Source organism: Pteropus alecto, unplaced genomic scaffold (assembly GCF_000325575.1).
Source record: "Pteropus alecto unplaced genomic scaffold, ASM32557v1 scaffold226, whole genome shotgun sequence".
In the NCBI taxonomy this organism is placed as follows: domain Eukaryota; kingdom Metazoa; phylum Chordata; class Mammalia; order Chiroptera; family Pteropodidae; genus Pteropus; species Pteropus alecto.
The window spans coordinates 313,218-323,527 of record NW_006440132.1 but is presented as its reverse complement, the minus strand read 5'-3'; the positions used below and the strand labels follow the sequence as shown (position 1 = coordinate 323,527).

Below are 10,310 nucleotides of genomic sequence, written 5' to 3'. Positions count from 1 at the left end.
TCCAAAGAAGGGATTGAAGAACTGACTACAGGAAACTTAGAGTTACATTCATCCTCTGTCTGTCTGTCTCTCTCTCTCTCTCTCTCTCATACACACACATACATACAAGGTCCATGGGGGCAGGATACATCCCCAGGGCCTAAAACAGTTCCTGGCATTCAATAAAGACTTTTTAAATAAGAACATGAACAAACCAGGAGTGGTCATCTGACTCAAGATGAGAGAACCAGATTCTCCCTTTGGAAACCGGAGATCAGGCAGCCCCTGCTGGCCTTTGAACTGGAAGTGATAAAAAGCCAGAGCCGAGCACAGAGAAGCAAAGGCAGCCCATCTGCTGAGAGTGAAGAAAGGAGCAGGTGTAGAGAAAAAGGTAGAGATGAGACCCTGCGGCCTTGCAGACACAGACTGAGTGACCTCAGTTCCTCGGGCTTCTAGGGCTTAGGCCCAGACCCTCCTAAGCCTAGCTGTCCTCCGGTCCGTGGATCCTGTGAGATAGCCTTGTATCTTGAGGATACACCCCATTTTTGCACAAGCTACAGGGTTCCCCTCACAGAGACAAAAGGGCCTGCTCTTTCCACAAAGCTTAGGATACCAAATCGATCAAATTTGCTCAAGTTTCACATTTACAGAATTGTTAAAGTTATCAAATTCTGCATTTACAGAACATATTTCTTTAACCTGTAACTCAGATGACCCTTGTCAAAGGAAATAAGTGAAGACATGTTAGTTCATATTTAGAACCTGCTTGTTTGAAGTTCAGAGGAAGAGAAATGCCGACGCATAAGATAAAAACGTTTGATTTTCCCACTCTCAGATTATAGTTGATGAGAATTTTTATCTACTCCAAGTTGAGAAGGCTATGTTCCAATGGAAGAACACAGCATTACTAATGAAATGGCGGTGAGTCGGTGCTTCTAACTATTCCAAATAAAAATGAAGGCAAACGGACTCAGGTGCTTTAAATCATTCACATTATTTCAAAGCTGTGTCAGAGTGAGGCACATCTTACACACTCTATTAGCATTAATACTTACATCTATAATTTATAGCGTTTCACTCATTTTCTTTGCATCCGGTGGACCGAAATCATTAATTCAGCAGTCATAAATACAGAGAGATATGACATATGTTATTTTCTTCTAGTTGTTAAGTGCTGATATAGATAAAGGAAAAATAACCAGGGAGATAGCTCTAAAAAGCGGACTATCCAGGCAAAGTTTACCAAGATCCAATGACTCTGCTGCTCTGAGTGTGAGACCAGTACCTATTCCATGTCAGTGGACAACTGATGACTCCACCTTCTGGTCACCCTTCGATCTTTGCCACTCTCACGAAACCTAAATCGACCCCCTTCATTCACAAGCGGCTTTAGCTCATTCCATTTTGAAAAATTGCTTTTATTTTTTTATCCATTCATTCAATAATTACTATGTGCCAGGCACTGTGCTAGATGCTAAGAAAACAGAGAAACACAATTTCGAATAGGTCACAGGACTTCATAACCCCATCTCCTTTCAAGATCTTTTAGACATAGCTTAAACAGCTAACATCGTATTCAATGGCAAATGACTGAAAGCTTTTCCTCTAAAATCAAGAATGAGACAAGGATGCCCATTTTCTCCGCCTCTATTCAGCACAGTATTGGAAGTTCTAGCCAGAACAACAGGCAAGAAAAAGAAATAAAAGGTATCTAAATTGGAAAGGATGAAGTAAAATATATCTGTTTTAATATGATGTGATCTTACATGTTAAAAAAAAAACCTTAAAGATTATATACACAAAAATAACTATTAGAAATCATAAACAAATTTAGCAATGCTGAAGGATATAAAATCAATACACAAAAGTCAATTGTTTTTCTGTATGAACCATGAACAATCCAAAAAGGAAATTAATAAAACAATTCTACTTGCAATAGCATCAAAAAATTAAAACAAAATGCTTAAGAATTAACTTAACCAAAGAGGCAAAATACTTGTACACTGAAAACTACAAAATGTTGCTGAAAGAAATTAAAGATACACACATAAGTAAAAAATAGTTCCGTGTTCATGGATTAGAGGACTTAATATTGCTAAGATATTGATTGTTAGTATAAACGATTGGTATAAAACCCAAATGAGTTGGAAACTTATGTCCACAAAAAACCTGCACACAAATGTTTATAACAGCTCTCTCTCTTCATCATTGCCAAAACTTGGAAGCAATCAAGATACCCTTCAGTAGGTGAATAAATAAATAAACTGCGGGACATCCTGACAGTGGAATATTAATCAGCATTAAAAAGAAATGAGCTATCAAGCCATAAGAATACATGGGCGGGGGGTAGGGTGAGGCCTTAGATATATACTTCTAAGTGAAAGAAGCCCATCTGAAAAGGCTACACACTGTATGATTTCAACTACGTGACATTTTAGAAAAGGCAAAACTATGGAGACAGTAAAAAGATCAGTAGTTAACTAGGAGTTAGGGGGAAGGGAGGGATGATAGGTAGAGCACGGAGGAAGTTTAGGGCAGTGAAACTACTCTGTAGGGTACTATAATGGTGGATACATGTCATACATTTGTCCAACACTAAGAGTGACCGCGCTGGACTGTACCCAGTGCCGGAACGCAGGAACAGCGGGCATGGGAGAGGAGGGTGAACCTGCGGAGCAGACTTTATATAGGCCTTCTCTCAAAGACAGAAGGATTAGGCCTTTTCAAATAGATGTCAAATTAATTGTAATTAATATCCATAATAAGTTGTTGGTAACTCTAAATTAGGGAACACAGAGAGAGACAGAGAGAGAGAGAGAGAGAGCGAGAGAGAGAGAACAAGCCAGGAAAGGCGAGAGGGAAAGTGTGTCGAGTGGAAGGGAGTGGTGCACAGTGTGAATATGGCTATGGCTGAGTGGTCAAGTAAGATGGAAACTAACAGCTGCCCATCAGACGTAATGACACAGAGAGCTTCAGAACCACTTCAGACCACAGCGATCTCCTGCCTGATCCCCCTCGGTCCATACGTGTATGTCATGTGTAACCCTTACACCTCTCATAACACTATCAATTTCTAGGACCAGGAAAAATTAGACATATTGCTCTCAGGTCTCCAGTGATATCTAGTCAGGTGTTCCATGGGTCCTAGGCCCACAGGAAAATTAGAAGCCACAATCCTGAGCATCACCCTGACACCCTCTCCCTCCCCCAAACTTCCCCCCACCCCCACCAGGGGCTCCCCTTCCAGTCTACTTGACACACAGAGGAAGTTTTTTTAAAAAACAGCTCTGACCATGTCACTCTTTTGTTTACAACTCCCCAATGTCGTCCCACGGACCACGAGATCAAGCCTAAGCTCCAAGCTTGGCCTGAAAGATGCTTCCCAAACTCCCCTGTGCCAACAGGTGTGCCTGAGGCTGGGCCACTTACATGGTGGTCACTTGCACTGTCAGCACCAGATTACTTCTGATATTTAAGTATATGACATTTTACTGTTTTGCGGCCTGGGTTTCTACATCTTATTCTTTCTGCCTGGATCTTCTGACTCGGGTTGACCATCTGCTCCCTCCTCACATGAAGCTGCCTCACCAGCTCTGCCTTCTATGTGGCCTCTGTCGCTTACACCCTTCACAGGCCATTTGGCAACATCTTGTCTGTAAGTCTGTCTGCCTCGCCTCTGGGAACTCTTTGAAAAGAAAGACAGTCTCGATCAGTTGTGTATCCCTAACACCAAGTCTTCAGTACACTGTAGACTTTGTTTTTAACCTTTTTGGGGTGAAGAATCACTGAGATTCTCTCCAGAAAACACACATATGCACAAAAGGTTCCATAGGATCTTAGGAGATTTGAAGACTCCCCAAAGCCTCCAGTCGTTCACAGACACCATTGCTAGCAACATCTGCAGTTTGTTCCATGAACGAATGTGGGAATAAAGGGAATGTATGAGTAGCAGCTACTCAGATATATATTATCATCATCATCAGTATCATTAAAGTTAACATTTATGCAATGCTTATTACTATGTTTATGTGTTAAGCACTTTATATGTATTACCCCATTTAATCCTCACAGATGATGAAGCCAAAGCTTTGAGAGATTAAATAACTTCCCTAAGGTCACAGAACTAGTAAGGGCAGAGTCAGACTCACATCCAGGTCTGCCTGATTCCAAGGCCCATGAACTTAACCACTACACACAACTGATCTTGAACTGATCGCTGTAGTAGTATTTATCAGTCACATATGAACTATAGTAACCAACCTATCCTCAGCCCACACGTCACAGCCTTTGTCAAAAAGGAAGTTCCTCCCTCAGCATATATACCTGAGTGGACCCAGAATCCCTTTTCTGCTTGCCCAGAGGGACTAAAACACACTTGCAAAATAGCCAGGCTCAAACGAGAACCGAATCCATTAAATGTCCTTTTGACACATTTGTGCGCAAGCAATGGATGTTCAGATCCCTGTTCTAACGGCCCAAAGAACAAGTCCAAACTCCTCCGAGGGATTCTGCAAAATGAAATTTCACGGTGCATGCTGATGAAAGCACAATTCACATTTCTGAACTTTGTGAGTGATTTTCTTCTTAGAGCTTCTTCAGGGACAGAAAATCTTTCAAGCGATTGGGCATAAAAGTGGCCAATAAGCTTGAATACGGGCAAACATATGTGTAATGCATCTACAGAGGAAAATGACCCAAATCGTTGCTTTAAAAGGAGGGGCCCGAAGTACTGAGGGGGAACACAAGGAAGGTACAACAGACAGAGCACCAGGCCTGGACCGAGAAGACCCTGGCTCAAGCCCCGACCCACCACAGCCCACCTGGAGACCTTGACACTGGAACCTCGCCCCTCTAAGCCTCAGAGCTCATCTACAATGGAGGAAAATGACAGCAGTCAAGCCTATCTACTTCCCAGGACTGTGTACGTGGACTGAGGGAATGCATGAAAAAGTACTTCGCAAACAGTAAATCGTTATTAAATAGGATAGGTTATTATTTCAATGTCCAAGGAAATCATCTCAACGACTAACTTCAATTTTAAAAGATGCCACCAAAATATCAAGCATCATTAGGACAGCCCTTGAGTAAGAACGCCGCTGGGTGCCTGCACCTGGGATGCCTTCCTCGATGCCCCCACGCCGAGCTGATGGATTTCTTCCCAAGGCTCTCTCTGCACTCGGTTGATGCCTGTAGCACAGCCACCGCTTCGAGGGTATTTATGTTTACACGACTCCCTCCCTGCCAGACAGAATGCCACCCTCTCCCCCACTCACCCATCTGCGGTAGGCAGCCTCTAAAATGGTCTCCAGTGATCCCTGCCTCTTGGAATTCATATCCTGTATAGTCCTCTCTCACGTTGTCACAGTCTTGGTCTATGTGACCAATAGCTACAGCAGAAGTGATATCCAGATATTATGAGATATTGCGATACTTCTGATATTAGGATATCTTTATAAAAAGACTGTGACATCTCTCCTCTCTTCCTCTCTCTCTCCTCTCTCTCTCTCTCTCTCTCTCTCTCTCTCTCTCTCTCTCTCTCTCTCTCTCTCTCTCTCTCATCATCACTTGCTTTGGTGAAGCCTAGGGAGAGAGGTAAGAAATAAGCCTCCTGGCCTCCTGCCAACAGTCATGTAGATGAAGTTGGAAGTGGAGCCTTCAGCTCTCATCAAGTCTTCAGACTGTGGTCCTGGCCAACAGCTTGACTGCAGCCTCATGAGAGTTCCTGAGCCAGAACCCTGAGATAAGCCACCCTCAGAAACCGCGTCAGATAATAATCGTGTGTTGTTTTAAGCTACTAAGTTTTAGGGAATTTGTTCCACAGCAGTAGATCATGAACACACCATTCCAGTTTTAGAACAGGGTCACAGAAAAAGAAAGCATTCTGAGAACGAAAGACATTAAGACTAATATATCATTATAATGAATATAATAATTACTACTTATTGAGCACTTAATTATGTCCAGGTATCTTATCTATATGCCTCCATTTTGCGTACGAAAAAATGCAATCCCTTTGCTAATAAGTAGAAAACCAGAATTTGAAGTCATTCGTTCTGTCTCCAAAAACCATTCTTTAAACTCCACTAAGATTGATAGATACACAGATTAATCTGGGCGGGGGGCGGGGGCAGGAATGAGCAAATACCTCTATGAAAAACAAAATGAGCTGTGATTAACACCTCAGAGAAGAATGTAGCACAGAAAAGTCCAGAGAAGGCCAGTTAAGACAAAGAAAAGACTGAGCAATTGCCCTTCAAGGATGAACTAGAAATTTAACATTTTTCTTCAATCAAGAAAGCGAGCAGATGAAGAAAAGACTGGGAATCCATGAAATCCTGAAGGGTGTGACCGGGTAGAATACGGTTCAACCCGGCAAATGTGAGCACACTAAAAGCTGAGCCTCTTTTGAGCTCACATCTCAGCCAATGGCATCGCTATCCTCCCAGACAGGTGAGGAGAGCCAGCCCCCCAACTGAGGGGCCATAGGAGAGTCCAGGCTCCCTCCTGCCTGTGCGAAGTGGGGCTGATGAGAAACGACCTCCCCGTGCCGATGAGGGACCAGCCAGCTCCCTGACAGTAGCACCTTTGGATGGATGGAGCTGGGGAAAAGCCCACACGTGGGGCAACTCCAAGCCCGTGTCCTCAGCGGGAACAATGATGGCAACGTAATCGGGTTATTAGATGGATTAATAATGTGTTTGAGACACCTAGCATCATGCCTGGCACACGATGCCTGGTTCAAACAATGCTACTTTTCTTCTTCTCTCCCATTCTTTCCCACCACCTTTCACCCCGTACCTATTGGCTGGTAAGATATTACTCAAAGGAGCTGGTGAGTTGGGGTGTTTTCTAGAACCAGCCTCAGGTTAAACGTGCACTCAGTGTATTCGAAGCCATGTAGGTCTCCTGGGAAAAAATGCAGCTAGCCTCTTGGGAAAGCCCGTACTTGCTTGACAGTCCTTGACTTAAGCTCAAGAACCTGGATTCAGTCTCAGCCCTGCCAGCTAAGGCCCTTCGTTTCATCATCTGAGAAAGAGGATCAGCAAGCCTTCCTTGCCAGGGGTGTCGTGAAAATTAAAAACAGCTGAGCAAGTGAAAGAACGTTTGTGAACAGCCTGGCACATGGTAGGAGCTAAATGAGCCCAGTTATGGAATATTGAGAACGAGCCTCCTGGATTGTTCCTCGCCTAATTGAGTCCCATGGTGAGAAAAGCAGAGTCTCCAGACATCCCCAATGGTGGGAAAAGCAGACACTGGCGCTCGACAAACCCGCCTCTGGAAAAACAGTAGTGAATCATAGCTCCAGGGATTCAGGAGCCAGCCTGCGGGGAGAGGCAGTCGTGTTATCAGATACACACATTCTGCGTGACAAAGTGCTGAGTGAGGGCCCAGAAGGAGCAAACTTTCTGCTCCCAGCCAGTGTGAAGTAGACGTTTTGCCAGGCAGAGATGAAGAGGGAAGGGTGCCAGCCAGGCAGGGAGTCTGGGATAACACGCAAGTTCCATGTGCCTGGAACCAAGCCGGAGAGGTCTACATGGCCCAGGCAGATCACGGAGGGCTCACAGGGCAAGCTGAGGGGCTCGAACTCGATTCTGCAGATGGAGATGAGCCACGGGAAGTGCTCAAGCCGGGCAAGGCTGGAATGGAGAACGGAGGGGAGGTCGAGACTGCGGGCAGCCAGACCCATGAGGAAGCTGGCCATGGCTGGGAGAGAGGGGACGGGTTGGATGGTGACTGGGCAGAGAAAGAACGCACTGGGAACAGGGGTGGGGAAGACACGGAGGAGGAAGAGCAATCCTCAGTTCAGTGTGTAAGACCCCCTCCCACAGCCCACGCACTTTAAAGATGCCCCTTCTCTTTTGCCAATGAGCCGACACCCCTGTCCCCCTACTCCAGGTTCCTGGTCATTGGAGGTGGAGAGGACCCCACAAGATAACTCGCACTCCGAGGAGCCTTCCAATTCAAAAAAGGTGCCATCTGGCTCCAGTGGGTTTCGCAGGAAGCCAATAATAACTCATCCTCTAATAGAGCCAATAAATATAGTAGCAGATAAGTAATTAACAACCTTTTGCTGCAGTTCTCGTGATCTATGAAGTTTCTCTTTTCTGTTCACTACGTCTTCCTTACTGCAAATACGATATACTCTGGCAGGTATGCCATCGCTGTTCACTGACTTAATCACCAAAGGCTGCATTTTTTATTAAATCCATTCATTATTATTGACTCATATGAATTAAAGCCAAAAGAGCTGCAGTGAAGCCTGTCGTCCGTCCACTTTGCTTCTACTTCTGACCGCAGTACTTTTAATGAGATCAAAATTGTTACCAAACAACTTAACTACAGAAAAAAAGCCCACGCGGGTAGGGGAGGTGCTAACCTTGCCCCTGTCATAGTTTCTGTGCCCCACAGCGATCCACTCCAGTTATTTATTCTGGGGTCTAATTTCCCACCCGTAAAGAATTTTTATTAGGAGAAATTATATTAGGCAAGAGAAAAAAAAAAAAAACTTCGCAAACTTCTAAAGTGATTTACCTCTTGGCTTGCAGTTTTAATTAAAATTCCAGTTTATTTAGCAAATAGCTTCGAAAAGATTAGATACCCATTTAGCTGTGTTCTTTTTCCACTTTCCAATTCTAAGAGTGACACAGACAGCAAAACAACCACATTAAATGACGCTTTCCCCATTCCATCATAATTCAGCTTATGGAAAAGAGCTCCAATATCAATTATAAATTATAAATTAACTCCATTACTCTCCGCAAAATTACCAACAGTAATCTCCCTGCTCTCTACGCCCTCGCTGTGGGTAAATTATATCAATTTACCACTAGGCCTCCAATTACCCAGTCTCTTCCACATCAAAACTTTAAATGTGTTTATTAACTGAAATGGAAACAAAGCAAATCAGGTTTCCACTCCAGCAGCACATTCCTCTCCACCCAGGATATCAAACGGCTTTTCCCGAAGTCGCTCCCGACACCCCTTATGGGAACCCATCCCCGGCTAACCAGATCCCCAGGCCAATTCAGTACTTTCCACAATGGTGACGCCCATGGAATTCGTTACCATAGAAAGCCGTTCTAAGGGCACCATGGCTCAGCCAGGACATCAATTCATTCATTCAACACATAAGCAAGCCGTGCCCTTGAGCCAGGTGGTGCTCAGGGAACACCGAGAGCTTCTGCGTATGGAAGCAAAGGGTTAGCGGTGGGAGAGAAGACTGGAGAGGCGAAAATAGGAGGATGAATGAAAGAGTCCTGACCGTACGAGAGCTCGCGGTGCAGCAGCTGAGTCAGACACGTGAACAGGTGGTTGTAACGCCTGTAGCCGCCATCTTACTGAGCATCTACTACACGCTTGTCTCAAAGCCAGGCTCTTTAACCACGCCATCACGTTTAATTGCTACACAACCTTACAAAGAGCTGTTATTTCACAGAAGAGGCAACCAAGGCTCAGAGAGGTAGGTAACATTTGAGCCAACTCTTGATGAGAAAGAGAAGTTGCCGAGACTAGAGAGGGAAGGGGGTCCCCAGGGGAGGAAGCAAGAGCATGTGCAAAGACCAAGCAAAGAGCAAGCGAGAGTCCACCTCTGTCTGTGGCCGCGACACCCGAGTCACCTCGGATGTCACCAGATGCCTTCGAGTCTGTTTCCCCATTGGCCACACGCAGGGTATTTCCTATTCTGCAAGTCTGTAAAGGTCTGCTCTTCTTCTACGATAATCGATTATGATCTGTACTGGTCCTAAAGCACCCAGTGCTGTCTTCGCAACATACCCAAGGAACAATGAAGTGGTTTCCCAGAGGACTCGCTACGTGAAAAAGGATGGGCTCTGCCCCCCTAAACTCATTTGCTCCTCCGACCCCTAAAACCAGCCTGTAACCTCCCAGAGACATGCCCCTGCCTCAGGTCATGCCATCACATATTACTATGAAGAATTAGTACAATTGCACCAATAATTTCTGTAATAATAAAACTTGTAGCTACTATTGACTGTTTATATTGTTTGCTTTGTACTTTAAGTGTGCTATCTCAATTTCCCTCACTACAGCACTATCAAGCAGGTCGGTATATTGCCATTCCGTTTTACAGATGAAGAAACAGCTCAGAGCAATTAGATTACTTAGTCTCTGGTAGTGAGTGTGTCCAGGACATGGTGGAGCAAGGGACAGAACCCAGCCCCATCATGTCCTCAATCCCCGGAGGACTAAGCCCAGGAGAAATGAAAGAGGATGAGGGTTCTTTAACACCATAGAATCCCAGTGACGAGGAGGTGTACACTAAGGCTGGGGTGGGGAGGGAGGGGAGGGCCCAGAGCCGGGGAGCTGCCCCC

General features: G+C 44.9%; 1 protein-coding gene across 1 annotated transcript in view; it reads right to left on the bottom strand.

The window, feature by feature from the left end:
- Window positions 1-10,310, bottom strand: part of TTLL11 (tubulin tyrosine ligase like 11) — a 204,669-nt gene that overhangs the window by 163,448 nt on the left and 30,911 nt on the right. The gene's annotated exons all lie outside the window — the stretch shown is intronic.